The sequence below is a fragment of the Trachurus japonicus genome, chromosome 17 (assembly GCF_045865225.1).
Source record: "Trachurus japonicus isolate A0001 chromosome 17, Traja_1.0".
Lineage (NCBI taxonomy): Eukaryota > Metazoa > Chordata > Actinopteri > Carangiformes > Carangidae > Trachurus > Trachurus japonicus.
The window spans coordinates 23,078,939-23,095,306 of record NC_140923.1 but is presented as its reverse complement, the minus strand read 5'-3'; the positions used below and the strand labels follow the sequence as shown (position 1 = coordinate 23,095,306).

At 39.1% G+C, this 16,368-nt stretch overlaps 1 protein-coding gene across 1 annotated transcript in view; it reads left to right on the top strand.

Moving 5' to 3' along the window:
- brinp2 (bone morphogenetic protein/retinoic acid inducible neural-specific 2) overlaps window positions 1-16,368 on the top strand; it is a 311,630-nt gene that overhangs the window by 264,268 nt on the left and 30,994 nt on the right. The gene's annotated exons all lie outside the window — the stretch shown is intronic.

Genomic DNA, 16,368 nt, shown 5'->3' with positions numbered 1-16,368 from the left:
GAGCGGGTAAGCTTGGTGCTGGCTGCCATGTTGTGTCGCCATGTTTTTACGTTCAGTGGCAGCGTGACGGTAGGAAACCACGGAAACTCACCGGAGACACCGGAGCTGTCGGCTCAGGTCGAGGTGGACCTGTGAAATGTCACCGCGGTAACGCAGTGAGGAGGAATGGAGCGTTACACTGATGCTGCATTCACGTGCAGTCAGGCAGATGGCCGTCGGTAACAAACCAGATGTCATTTTAGTCACAGAAGTCAAGAGAAAGCCGGTAAAACGTGGGTCAGGTAAACAATACGACATTGCCATGACAACATATTGTCACGTGTATTGTTTTGCCTCGTGCTGATGGACCACTTGTTTACATAGAGGCTTGTTTATGCCGTTACCTGCAGCAGCTGTCGTCCGTCTGCCCAATTTCACGTGAATGCAGCATGAAAAATACGATTGAGTTGTTCGCGATATACAACCGCAATGCTAGATGGGAGTAATTCCTACACAATGTACCTTTAACCCTAGAACACTAACGTTACAAAAAGTAACATCATCACTAACGCCGAGTATTTTTTACCCGATATAATATACCCATAAAAAAATATTTCTCACCAAAGTATATTAAAATACAACAATACATGGCAAATTGAAGTACACTTCCTTAATTTTCCACTATACAATGTTTCACAAAATGAAAAAAAGGTATCATGGTGACCCTATAAAAAAATGTCCAATTTTCTTTTCTTTTTTTTAACAAAAACTTCCTTAAAAAAAAAACTAATGGAGCTGGGACTTATTCCTTCAGACCACCCATTTGTGGGACATTTACATTTGAGCCTTATTTGGTGGAGTTAAAAGAAAAAAGAAACATTTTCAGTATCACCAGAAACGGTCGCCAGATTTAGATACATAAACACTAACGTCGGGTGTGCCTGCTGAAAAAACTAGGGATGGGAGCAGGGTAACATGCCTACCTTCAATGACGTCACTGAGCAGTATGAAGCTACCCAGGGACCCATTAAACTCAGACAACAGTAACATAATGAAAATTATGAAACAATAATTTCATGGGTGAAAATCACCCGACGTTAGTGTTCTAGGGTTAAGCTGTGAAGAGAAACAATTAACACGTTTGTTCAGACAATTAACACATGAATACTCAGTAGTATGTAGTTTATAAACAAAGTTAAACATGTTTACTCATCATTGATAAGCACTAACTGTGTTTATAAACTACTATAATGAGTATTCATGCGTTATAAATGAAGAATTCAGTATTAATGCTTTACTAATGCTTAATAGTGCTTGGTGTTACCCTATATTCTTAAAGCTGCACCAACTGTGACTGTGGTTACTCCTAAACTCTATTCTATTTCTGATAAACCCCAGTAATCAATCAATCATCAATCAATCAGATTGTATTTACATAGCACCTTTCAAACAAATCAAATGTCATACAAAGTGCTTTACAGTTTGATTGAAAAACAAAAACAACATGAACGAAGAACGAAGAAGTAAAATCAAAAAAGGATTTGGAGACCAATGCACACCGCACCATGAAATATGAGTAGTTCAAATAATAAAAAAGCAAGAATAAGAATAGAAACAATCAGTGAAATGACAATGAAAGTGAATAAAAAGAAATACAGCAAATGAAAAAGACAAGATCAAGAATAAAGTATAAACAATCAATCAGTAAAAACAAATTCAAATACATTTATCTGTGATAATTAGATTTAAAAATGTCAATGTCATCAACTAAATGTGCCTTGTGGCTGTGTCACATGATCTAAAAGGAACTCTTTTTGTATATATCATATCAGCAGCAGCATAGTACTTAAAACTCTCAGCAGTGGATCCTTTATTCCTTTATAATGAGAGGAAAGGTACACTCCAGTAGCTTGTGAAAGAAAGATAGAGCAGGAGCATCAGACACACCGAGCTAAAAGCTGAGTAAACAAAGGGCTTACCATGCTTTCATCAACTAGTCACACACATGACTCCTAATTAACATTAGAAGGGAAGTCCACACATCAGCAACATCCATTTAGCACTGTTAAAAACAAAACTCAGTTTGTGCATGATACAGCAAGTCATACTGTAAATCAAGAATGCATTAATAAAAATGTTAAATTGTTATATTTTCCAGTTAATTAGAAGGCAAAAATGTTAAACTGTTATATTGCAGTTAATTAGAAGTCAAAATAAACAAACTGTCCCGTTCCAGATGTGGAATAACCTGTCGTCTTCTAGGCTAATTCTGGACCAGAGTTTCACTTTGTGTAACTCATGGTCAAGATGAACAGATGGAATAAAACATATAAAACACCGGCAGTAGTGTTGAGATGCTCACATTGCGTAAACTAGTGGGTCTCAAAGTGGGGTCCGGGGACCCCCAGGGGTCCTTGAGAGGTTTCAAGGGGGTCCCTAAATTTTTCTTGAAATTTAACCACTTTTTTTCTAGAATTTTAAAATTGTTTTTCTATAAATTTTACCACTTTTTCATAGAAATATTACATTTTTTTCCATACATTTCTCTAAAGTTTTTCCGTAAATTCATGCCATTGGCCCTGATTTGAACGTAAATTGACTAAAAAAGTAGCGCTATTCAGTTTCAGAACAAATATTTGTGTATTTCTGGTGTTTGTTTCAAAATTTTGTTCAATGGGGGGATCCATGGTCAAATTTGTGTCAGTTTAGGGGTCCTTGATGTAAAAAAAAAAAAGTTTCAGAACCACTGGTGTAAAGCATATGTTAGCAGCAGTCTGTGTTGGTGCTGTGTGTTTACAGCTGCTGGCCTGAGTGTCTGGACAGAGACTTTGCTGGTGCCAAGAGCCTACGTGACTCTCTAGAGACTCAATTAGAACACAGACACACACAGCCTATCAAATGTCATCACAGTGTGTGGGGGTGTGCATGCATCCTCTTATAACAGAGTAACTGTTTTTGAGAGTGTGTATGTGTGTGCGTGTGTGTCACCGCTGGATATAGCCATGCAGACAGGCCTTCCAGTTAATGAGGTGCTCGTTAATGAGCTTCTACAGCCAAAGACAGCTTTTTTTTTCTTTTGCAGGATCTTGTATAGTTCATCCTCTCTGGGATGAACTCGTATGAGGTGAAGAGTTTGACAGATGGACAGGAGGTCATACACCAATAGTCATATTTTGAACAGATATCATTAATTCAGGCTGGAACCTATATATAGTCCTTAAAATATGTCATAGGCCTTTAGAGTGATTCGAGAAGGGAGAAGTAAATGACTATGACTCCTTCAAGTTGTCTCCCTAAGCAAATGCTTAGGGTGTGCTCTGAGTAATGCAGCTGTTAGTGAGTCTGAAGAACGAATGTGCATTTGTCTTGAACAGTATTTAATCATTTCACGTTTTTCCAACTACAAAAAGATGAATGGTGTGATTCATCCAGGTGATTAACAGAGCCAGAAACAGGGCTTTCACATTAGGCAAATAAACCATAAATATGAGGAACAGACAGAAACAGTAGCACTGTGGTTACGATCATCTCCCATCCTTACCATGTTGTTGCAACTCCAGTCAGATGTAATGATGTAGATTTGGGCATAAGTGTTGTTAAAGGCTCTGCTTGTAGAAATACATCTGCCATACCAATTAAAGAATGTGGCTAATTGTTGTTGTTGTTTTTCCACATTCGTATTTTTCGATTCACTTTCAGGGAATTGTATAATCGTCTAGCCTGAGTTCAAATAATCAATATTTACATGAAATTTTAATATTTTTGGCTAAACATTTGCATCAGCTGCAGGATCTTGTCTTTCTATAATGACTTGAAACATATTGTAAACACTACGCAGAAGGGGGGGGGGGGGGGGGGGGGGGTGGACCCAAAGTATCAGTTGTAAAGATGCACTCAGCTGTGCAGCTGAAATACAAAGCTGAGCAAAGCAGGATCAACATGTTGAATATCAACATCAGGTCTAGACGTGCAGAGCCTTCCCAATGTGTTCTTAGGTTTCTCTGCTGGGAAGCCATCTCCTATTAAGGTATCTGTTTAGCTTTGGGCCAGTGTATTTGTTAAATGTTTACTCTGCACTATAATGATATCACTTTATATATTTTGGGTGTATGTGGGAATAAACACCCACCACAGTAGAAAGATCTTCCAGTACTGTGTGTCCTTTGAGAGTCACTGGGGTCAATCCAGACAGTAGCTGCGTGTTCATTGCAGGTTTTCGCAAACTAAAAGCGATATTTCTTTTGGAACGTTATGAGATGGAGTTGTTATTGAGACAAATGCAGAGACTGCTTGCCGAAAAACTGCTCCCGACGGGATCGTGCATCAGCAGTTTTGCATGAATTTACCTCGAAAACAACTCCATCTCGCAACGTTCCGTTATTATCTCATAACGTGGTGAATGTGCAGGTCACAACTTGTCCACCAGAGTGTTTTGGAGTTGTTGGATTGTGTATTTTATGATTTTGATGAGGGAAACCAAGAAATCCACTGTTCTCGCCCCGACAATTAGAGGTAACAAACCTACTCCTCAGACAATAGGGATTATGGCAATGGGCCAATTTGCCAACATGTTGAACTATCCCTTTAGATTGGTATAATGTATTGTGTTTCTCTAGTCATGACCCACAGAGCTTATTTCTACCAGATCTCCAAGGTGGAGGAGTCTGCCTTATTCACTTAGGCAGCAGACAGCTGCAGTAGCTCAGAGTCATAGCAAACCTGTCAGCCATTTCCTGTTGCTGAGATGAGACTGAGAGGCGGTTTGCAGCAGAGTGAGAAGCGATGGGGGTGAAGGTCAACACCTCCGGGTCCGAGGCCGTGATTCTTTACCAAGAAAACTATGGATTACTCCCCTCCGGGTTTGGATGGAGTTTCTGCCCCAAGAGTATCAGGGTCTGGTTCATGAGCGAGGGTGGCGTGCAGCAGGAGATTCACAGGCGGACTGTTGTGGTGAGGGACCTGAGCCGGAGGGCAGAGCTACAGAACCTGCAAGTGGAAGGAGCTCTGAGCAAAGCTGCTGCTCTTTTGTGTCAAAAAGAGCATGTTGAGGGCATTCATATTGTTTACATTTTTTCCTCGCTGCAGTGAACACAACTCTGCTGCACACAGAGTACATTGGATATGCCAGTCTATCAATCTATCAAGAAATAAACAAATCGTGTTCACCTACCAAACTTAATATCATGAAAATGAGTCGTTGATACATCAAGTTCCCTTACAAAGGCTGACATCAAAAGGCCATTTGCAGCTATGACTGACTTCCCAAATGTAATGGCAAGATTGACTGCACTCATGTTGCTATAAAGGCTCAGTCTGAAAACAAATTTGTTTATGTAAATAGAAAAGCAGCGTGACTCTAAGTGACAAATGGTGGCCTGGCTCAACACATGACTCTTTTATTCTGGAACGCAGCGGTGTGAGGACCAGAGGCAGGCTCTGAGTGTGATGGCTGTTAATAAAACAACATGTTATATTAATCCAAATTCAAGCCTGTACAATCACTCTCTGTTATGACCTGCAGGTGACAGTGTCTTCCCGCTCAGGTGCTGGCACCACATTTCCAAACCCATAGAGCACAGAGGAAATGCACTACAGTGATGCCCATGCTCATGTGCTCTCAGTTATAAAGCGTAGTACCATGCCGCCTCATGTGATGGATCAACATGTATCAGGATTCATGAGTTCTTTGCATTTATTTAAAGTTGAGAAATCTGATTATTTCTTTGTTTTCAGCTTTGGTTTGCACGTTCACTTTTGATATGAATCCTATGTAAATGAGGCCTCAGGTCACTCCTGTACTAGTCTCGCTCGCCAGTAATCCGGAAAAGAAGGGCCTGGCTGGTTGGTCTATGATTCTGCAATTGGAGAAAATAACGCCCCGGCTGTTTGGATTCCGTTCAACCAATCACAATCATTGTGGCCGGTGCCATAGCAACGGTGCGCTTGCAAAATATTGCTGGCGGGGTATGCATTAGCCTCGTTAGCTCTCTAAAGATGATGGGCCTAGCTTGATAGATAAAAAGCAAACAGGTTGTTGTTTCCTTTCTCCGAGGGGACTGTAAAAACTGCAACAGGAAGGCGGGACTTCTGCCGGGTGGCTCATTCAGGCCAATCAGAGGCTAATCGCAGAAACACACTTCAGTCAGGTCAGACTACTCCTGGACTGAAGCCCTTGGAACCTGACATGCCCTGTTTGACAGTTTGACTTGTTAACTTAATGAGACTGATGAAGAACACAATGCTAAATTAAAGTATTAATATGAATGTCATTGGATCCCAAATTGTTCTCGTTAGCACTTAACCAGTGATGTTCCTGATGATCCCTGTGCAAACAGCCAAGCTAGCTAATTGAGTTAGCCCTGATCTCAAACCTGTTATATTTGCTATAACGCATGCTGATGCTAACAAACAAAACACTTGGAAAGTAGTGTAACAACCAAACCAACCCAACACAAGACATGTAGCTATATTCTGGCCAGCTGAGAGGACCTTTCTTAGAAGGCATCGTTTTAACCAATACCAATGTTGAACAAAGGAATACTCCCACATCATGTGCATATAGCCTCCTATTGGCTTGAGTTGGTAAATATTAGATTTTTATTCTCAGGAGATATATTTATTTGAGCAAAAGCTGTTAGCCTTTGTCTTTGTCCACTAGATCGATGTCTCTCTTCCATATTCTGAGCACGGATCTGTCGGTTCTTCTAGTTTAGAGTTTATTAATGACACAAATCTCCCGGTGGGGGGAGAGTTGAGCCAGTCCATTAGAAGGTGAACTGGAAGCATAGCCCCTATTAGTACATTATGTGATATAAGTGTTGACCTTACTTGTAAATTGAAATTATGTTTTGTAATATATTAATATATTCATGTTAAGCCGCAAGGAGGAATTAAAATGCCATTTAAAGCTCCGCTGCAATTTATTTTCCTACAACTCTAGATTTGCGTAGGCAATAACCAATCCACAGTGTGGATCGTGTTTCTTATATTTTCTTTTTTTATGTATGCCAATGATTTTCTCTTAAGTGTGACAAGGAGGCTAAAAACAGTTATTAGGTCAAGAGAGAAGGGACCCCATATACCTGATCTGTGCACAATTTTCTACTGGTTTATGAATCATACTGTATCCCTGTTATTCAGTGGACTAGAGTCCATATAAATGGTGTTATAAAACGGAAAGGTGAAATCCAGCAATCTGATTGGCTGTTAACCGTGGTATAATGAGCATATATCTGGGGTGTTATTCAATTTTATTTTAGTGACCCCGGTTATTTTCATGGAATAAATTGGGAGATCTTGGTCAGCTTCCTTTAATATTTAGTTTTTTGTTTTGTTGGTTTGTTTTTAAACCGTGACTTTATGGGCTTTATGTCTGACTCAGATATTGGTCTGTGGTTGTGGATCCAGTCCAGCAGTTCCTTGCCTTTCATTTGAAGTATTGGTCCAAGTAAGTCCTGGAAGTGCAGAAACACTGTGTGTAGGATCCTGTCAACTTTCTTACTTTATTCAGTCTTTGATTCCTGTAGAGACAGTTGATGCTTCGTGTTCTTGTTAGGTGGGAAGATCTATACCTCACAAAGACGTATTGCATCTCTCTAAGTCCAAGTTTGGAATATGTTGATTGGCTCCCTCTGATCTGAAGACCATTGGTGGAGGACTGTACTGATTTAGTGAGAGCACAGGATTGATGCTGTGAATCACACATGCTAGATCATGCAAAACAGACATAAAACCGTTAAGGTTGTTGTAGAATGACAAGTATACCAACAACATGAGCATTCTAACCAGTTTGAAGAAATAAATTACATTTCTGTTACTGATTTTGCCAGTTATTCTCAATTACTACTCATACACTGCTTCAAAATCAATCTTGTATTGTATAGAGTATGTTGCACATGGCAACTGTGTGACTAGTTCTACTAATGTACACAAATCCTTTCTATAATTGTCTACATTTTCCATTTCCTCTGTACTGCATTAGATGTACTTAACACATTATGACATGCAGAGGAAGATGCATTTAGCTGCACTTTCCTCCAGGAATTTTCCTATTTTTCTCTTCACTGCCCAGTTATTCACCCACTGACCTCTGTGATGATGCAGGACTGTGGGCAACCAACTACATGTGATGATGGGCCGAGATCGTAGCATCAGGTTTAAAGGGGTTGATGTTCTACACTGGAGAACCCATGATCATCATCATGTATGATGGTCTACATTGTTTGTTGTTTTTTTTGTTGTTTTTTTTATTGGTGATGAAGTGATAGACAAGGTGACGTGAGGGACAAAAAACGTTATAAGCACATATAACCACATAGACAAACATACGAACAATTGACATAAGTACAGACAACAACAGAAAAAGACATGCCACGTTGATACATGAATGTAGTGTTAGGTGTATGTGTGTGTGCGTGTGTGTGCGTGGATGAGAGGTTAGTGGAGTGCTATTACTTATATACAATATGGTATATAATACGGTAATAGTGACAGTAATAATAATAAAGAAAAGAAAAGAAACAAATAATGATAATATTAGGGATAATGAATAGATAATAAGAGAAAGGAGCAATACATGTATATAATAATGAAATAAGACTTTGAAAATAAAGGGACAAAAAAATAAAGAAAGAAAGAAAAGAAAAGAAAAAGAAAGAAAGAAAGTGAGATAAGCTATGTGATGTGGAAGAGAGAAGAAGAACGAAAAGGGAAAAAGTAAGTAAATAAATAAAAATCTGAGTCTATTAAAAGTAAGTAAATTAGATAAACTACATGGTGAGAGAACGAAATAATATATACGAATATATATATATATATATATATACATATACACATACATATACATACGTACACGAAATAATAACATACAGTGTGAAGGAGGAAGCAATGATAAGTATAACGTCGAAGATGATGATATGCTAAATAAATAAGATAGACAGACAGTAATTGTGATGATGACAGTGAATAAATAAAACAACATAATAGTAATAATAATAATACTTCAAACAACAATAATCACAATCAGAAACAAGATCCTAATAATCAGTCGTAGGTATATTTGTACACAGTCAACCAAGCGAGGTTAGTAATGATAATTATGAATGTAAACATGGAGAAATACTGATAATAGTAGCGATAAGAGAGGGATAAAGTAATTTTATTATTTTAAAAAAAAGTAAGAGTAACAGAAATAATATTTAAAGAAATTAATAAAGAAATAGTATTTTAATTGAGAAGAATACGGGCCAATGAGTCAAGGGAAGGAGAGGGAAAAAGAGAGGGAAAAAATAAGTCAATCAAAAAATAAATAAATCCAAAAATTTAATTAAAAAAAATAATAATAATAGTAATAAAAAATAAATAAATAAATAAATAAAAAGGAAGAAAATAGGAATAAATGATGAAGTGTGTGTGTGCGTGTGTGTGTGTTTTCTTTCTTTCTTCTTTTCCTCCCTGTATATATTAAACTGTGATGTGTTTTACGGTGTTAGGAATGTGTGAGGGATTGGTATAATTACCGGCCCAACAAGGAGAGGAATGGGGACCATCTTTCAGTGAAGACTGTTATTTTGTTGTTATTGTAAGCGGTGATTTTTTCCATAGCAATGTGTTCCAGAAGAAGGTTGATCCAATGGTTAATGTTTATTGAGTTTTTTTATTTCCAATTTAAGAGGATTATTTTCTTAGCGACAGTTAAAGAGGTGAGCAAGCTATTCTTGTATTTATTTGGTATGGTGGTTAATGATGGTCTACATTGGAGAACACCAGGGGCCTCATGTATCAATGTTGCGTACGCACAAAAAAGTGGCGTACGTCATTTTCCACGCCAACGTTCAGATGTATCAAAAGTGAAATGACCGTGGAAAAGTGCGGTGGCCCACGCCAACTCCATAGCTGGCGTACGCACGTTTCTACAGCTATTGTTCCTTTGGCGACACTTAGAGGTGAAGCTGTGAAACTGTTAATAATGTGAAAACAATTAGTCCTCAGAGTAATGTGCACATCAGAGACACATTTATGAACAACCCATCCACGTGTTGCAATTAGATAGGTGGATATAAAAGCACGCGCAAAGTGGTACCGTCAGCTTTAGTTTTAAGATATTGCAGATGCTGCAGTGCGAAGTGAATGTACAGATGCATCACATAAAAACAAACATTGAGGCGAGATGGCTGGTTCAGCGCACGATTCATTCATTCAGCATAGTTGGGAACAGATAACAGGCTGGCACTGCAAAGTAAATGTATTTGTTTAATTGTCCTATAACCCCCGATGCACACTGAGCATGTCCGCCCAGATATCACACTGTCAGTGACTTTCTTTTTTTGCTGGTTAAACTACACACGCTGTGTGAAGTACTTAATGTCAATAAACACATGCGTAAAGTTGGACATGTGTCTTTATCAGCCTCCCTGGCGCACTTCTGCATTTATTTACTACGCGATCTGTGTATAAAAAAAGGCAAATGACAATCATAAATCCATTTCACATAATTTAATTATCGAGTACATTGTCTGCTTTCATTTGGGATGACAGTGGTCCGCCGCCTCACGTTCACCTTTATATCACACACACACTCTCCCACCCCCTTTGTGATGGTGCCGGAGGACGGCAAAAAAAAAAAAAAAGATGTTTACACGGCTCAACTTTATCGAGGAGCACCTTCAACTCAAATTTGGTTAAATTGCTGTTCCTCACAGTTTTTCATGGTGTTATCTGACCGTAAAGAGAAGGGAATCTTTGGTGCAGGCCTTATTTACATTGATTTGCATATTTAAATGGAGGCGTGGACAGGGAGGAGTTCGGCACTTCTACATGTGCACTCAATTCCACGTTGATTGGGATGTACAAAGGAAAAGTGCTTGGATCCATGCGTACGCACACTTTGATACATCAGATTTTCTTTGTGCGTACGACAGTTTCTGGATTCTGGCGTACGCCATGTTTCAGTATGAAATCCACGCAAGTATTGATACATGAGGCCCCAGATCTGTGTCTCCTCTGATTTACCCATGGTCTGACACCTGGTGCTCCTGGCACCCAGTCCTGTTTGTATTACAATATATCATATCATATCACATTAGAATGCAGCTAACACCCTGTGCGCGTCCAACTGTACTGCTCCTGTGGGAGCTGCTGTAGTCGGGGAAACATTGTGTATCCCTAAATATGTGAAGCAGAGTTCTGAAGAAGGCGTTCTACATTCACTGTCCGCTGCGTCATAAACCGAGCTCATAATGAGGACAGGCTGAACATTTAATATCTCAATCACCCTGTAAGCTGAAGTTTCATTAATGAAGCCGTTAATTCATTAGAAAGTTTATATCTGTTTACATGAGTCAGTAACTCAGTCGTTATGATGATATGATCACCTTTCATTTCACACCAGATGACACTGGGTATTTATAGCCCCTCATTACTCACCTCAGCGGTGGCATCTTATTGGTCGGAGATAATTGGAACCAAATTTGCAATTCATAAATTCACAATGGGCTCCTCGTTGGGATTCTTAATTATTTCCCTCCCGTGTAAAAAGGTTAAGTGCGGGAGGGGGAAGGAAAAAGTCAATTTCAATTTTTCAGCACAAATCTGGCTTTTAAGTGACCGGTGCTAGTGCTTGCCAAATCCCTCGCAGCGATCTCTATCTTTTCTCGTTCTCTCAGCCAATCTCTTTTAATCTGTCTCTCCTCCTCCTGATCCCCAGGCCCCCTTGGGGGAACAAAGTAATTCCCTTTTGCTTCTGTACAGAGAGCTCTGTGCAGTTTAAGCCTCTTGCAAACATCACCCACCTTTACTTTGCTCTGGGCCCCAAACATCTGAGGCGTCTTGCAGGACAGGCTCAAACACTTCTTTACCACTTCATAAGGAAAGAACAAAGATGTGCAGCTCACTGCGCGCTCTTCATCATGGGGAGACGTCCGCACCTGTAATTGTTTGGAACACTTGCCATAGGACATCGTCTTGTTGGCAGCACCAAGGCCGGCCTGGCGCTGTAGAAAATTGAAAAAAAGCACTTTGATCAATAAATAGAGGCTTAAATTTTGGCATCTCAGTAGAACACGGCCTGGATTGCATGTGTACAACCCAGCTATCAACACTTTAATCATCATATCAGAGACCGAGGGTAAGAAGAATGATTTATGTTAGCAGGTGGGGGATGTGCTCATATGTTGTATAAATATAAGTCAAACTGTGGGCATTTTTGTCTTTTTGATACTTCATTGTTTGAGCTATGGTGGGGGGGGGGACTTCTGTGCACTTGCAAGTTCAACATTTTGTTAAAGCTTCGCCATCAACCCGCAGTTGGAGCTTAATAGAAAAACATCAAATATAAAGCAGAAATTTACGAGCACAGGAGAGATTTCACCTTTCGCGTTCGTGTAATTTAAAAGCACAGCTTGTAAGAACCACAAGGTGAATGCTCTTAAGGATTGAAAACAAAATGTTTTTTTCTTTAGGCTGGGAGAGTGGAAAATCGTATCCTTCAACTCATTCTTCAGTCAGTCGGTTCAAGACGATGACGGTGCTTCAGAGATACTTCAAGTACTAACGAGAGAATAGGAAACATATGACTAACTGTCGCTGGACCTTGGTGCCAGTGAATGAATGAATAGATTAAGTAGACTAGAAATGGCAGTAGCACAACAATAAAAATGCTGACAACTGAACAAATATTCTCACAAATGCAACACTTTCTGGAGGAACTGTTGTGTTTCTTTCAAGGCAGTGTACTAATCATTTGGGGAGAAAAGGTAGCATGGCAGTGATGGAATTGTGGAAATTCACAAACATGGAGTCAAATAATGAATTTGCATTTAATGGCGAACAAGGGGAATATCAATACAGGTCAGAGCTGGTTCTGTCCACTGTTGAGATTGATTGAGGTCATTAATTATATGACAATGTCCAAAATCAAGCCCAATTTTGCAGCGGTATGGTCAGAAATGAAATTATTTAACATAATGAGATGCTGACCTGAAGTTATGAGGTTAAAATTTGGGATAATCAAAATGATTGCCGTTCACGAAAATAATAACCCTTGATCGAGCACTTTGCAAGTCTATGTTAAAAGGTGCTTCACAAAGGATGTGAAATCAGGAGACTTCAAAGAGAAGTAGAACAGATGGTATAAATAAAAAAATTGTATAAAAATCAGTGAAAAGTAGGTTTTAAGAAACTTGAAGGAGATCACAGATTCCAGGCAGGTCATTGTAGTCTCGATGCTCTTATTGCCAACATCCCCCTTCAGTTTTCAGCTGAAAAAAGAGCAGCTTCTGTACAGACGAAAAATACTTGATTTTGACAGTAACTAGATAGAATCTTCATTTATCCTTTGGGGAACATGAAGGGTGTACCAGATTTTGTGCCATTCAGCCTGGTATGTAGAAAAGTTAGAACTGCATCATCAGAAAAAACTGTGATGATAGTCCCTTTAAGAAATGATTCAAGAATCAAGGGGAAAAGAATCAGAGTCAGTAAAGTTTATCCTCTGGGCACAATGCATTTCTGTGTAGATGATTATAACATTTCTAAGATGAGTTACACTCTACACTTTATTAGGAACATCATACTAATACATAGAAGGGCCTACTTTACCTTTTGAAGCTACCTTCATTCATTGTATCATGGATTCTGCAAGACATTGAGAGAAGGCATCAAGTGCTCAGTATTACACATCGATTTACACATTAAAAGTACTATGAATATTGTATAACATATCATCCCTAGTTAGGCAGTCACAGTGGGTGTAAATATTAGATTGTAGAAAGTTACAGAACCACGTGTAATGTATCTCACTGGTAAACAATGACTGGACTCCACACCTCACAGATAGCCTGCTTATCCATTTGGCTCCTTAACCTTCACACATTAAAAAACAAGGTGATAATGCATAGGTGCAAAAACATAAGTGGGGTGCTGCTGTAACTTGGGATCATTTGCAGCATGAGTGGATGCACCATTAAAAATCCATCTGTCCACAGACTAATGCAGCCCAGCCCCATCTGGGTTTCTGCTGCCTAGACAATTGGGAGTGTTAAGGACAATGCCCCACACTGGATACAGTCGATCGGAAGCCCGGGTGGCGTATAGTCTTACGTAGACATTTACCAGTTACTGTCCTCCATGTATCATTTATTAATAAGGGGGAGGCTATTGTTGGTTACACAATTCACAATACAAGCTGTTAAAATGTTAATTGATGGCTCTATGCCTTATTGATGTTGATTCTATAACTAGATTTTGGTCTTTTGGTTGCTGAGCTCTCTCCAAGATGCTGACTCTGTCTCTTCTCCGCCAAGTTTGTGAGTGAAAAGACTCATCACCATGTAACAGCTACTGTATGTCTGCCAATACCCTAGTGGGTAACACTTTACTTGACAGGTTTGTGCATGGCACATTCATAAGATCTTTCATAAGGTGTTTGTAATGCACTCATGAGGGCTTCCTAAGAGATGACTCAGCATTCATAAGGTTGCATTGCTATGGAATAACAAACTGGGAAATAGTGTCCCTTCATTGCACCTGGAAATACAAGATCTTTGTGTATTGAATGACATGTTATTTATTTAATGTGTGTTATTGTGTGATTTCATGTGGTATTTTATGTGGTTTTATATGGTGAAGCCAAAGACAAATTTCCACATTGTGGACAATAAAGATATTGAATTGAAGATCAAAATATTATTCAGCATTCTATTGCAATGGTTCATGAAGGCCTCATAGAACAGTCACAAATACATATGTGTGTTACCCAGATGTTTCATCAAAGTCCCCTTATCACACGTGGCTTTATTAAAGTCATGTACAGTATGCAGAATTTATGTATTGTTTGCTTTGTTCCTGTCACCCAAAGTTGCCCAAACACCAAACCATTCCAGTGGTAGCATCATTGTCATTCAGTTATGAATCCTTCACCACCTGTTTAGTAAAGTGACATACAAAACATTCATAAACCATAAATGAAAAATTTACACATAACTGCTATCATACCTGATGCCTTCATTTACTGTATTATAAAGTGACATACAAAATAACATTCATAAGCTATATATGAAATATTCATAAAAAATAACCTTGAACGTGTATTTTGTTCTTGTATTTCCAGGTGCTGTTAGGGGACTTTTATTTTGGCAACATTTCCCAGTTTGTTATTCCATAGCAATGTAACTCAATGTATGAATGCTGAGTCATGCATTTTTGAAAGGTCTTGTGAATGTGCTAAGCACCAACCCGTCAAGTGAAAAAAAGGAAAGATGCACCTGGACATCACAAAGTTTGTTTGTTCTGTGAAAATTATTTGTTGTTCACTTGTAAGAACAATTACGGAAGCCGAGAACGGCCAGGTCCGTATAAATTTTTTTTATTACCGTTTTCTCGTGATAACGACTTAATATTTCGTTATCTCGAGATAACAAAGTCCGTTTTCTCGTGATAACGAATTAATTTATTTCGTTATCTCGAGATAACAAAGACCGTTTTCTCGTGATAACGAAATAATCATAGAATGTGTCGTTGACATGGTTGCCATGGTTGCCAGCAACAGGAGGCTACTGTTCAGCTCGAGCATGGGGCAGTTAACTTTTCTACTCTAGCCTACTCACTGGTGTGATTATTGTCCACACCAGCTGTCAACAATAACTTACCAGTAAGTTACACTTAACGTTAGTTTGTATAACGTCACTGTGCTGGGTTTATTTAAGGGGCTACCGGCCGGTGGTCCCATCTATCCTGTTTCAGCTAAGCTAACGTTAGCTACTGGCTGCTGCTGCTGTCAGAAATCACAACCTTATCTCGAACCATCAGACACCTGTTGCCTGCGACCACTGACATGTAGGCTAATGTTAATTTGGCAAGACAGCAGTGTTCATGAGCTTTATCTGAGCAGCAACTAGCTAACATTACCTTAGCTGAAGCTGCCATAACGTAGTCTACTCTCATGTGTTTATGCTAACCTGTAGCCCCTTAAATAAACCCAGCTCAGTAAACAATCTAACGTTAAGTGTAACTTACCGGTACTTCATTGTTGACAGCTCCTCAGAGCAGACTAACGTTAGTGGCAGCTCTTGAAGGCTGAAATCAGGATGATGTGATCACATTAATCAGCTCACTGATTTGAGTTCTACACATGGTTTTGGGCAATTATCCCACGAAAACATCTCTTCTGTTACGTTAGATCTGTAGATGTGTAGTGTTTCCAACAGACTCGCTTTAGTAGCCTCCTGCTATGAACATACAGCGGCTAACCAGCTGCTACCATGGATGTATTATATAAACCGTCTTTGATTATATCAAAGACGGTTTATATCTTTGATTATATTAACCCCGTAAACAGAAGCGATTGCACCGGGGAAACATGTTGCTAGGCAACCATGTCAACGACACATTCTA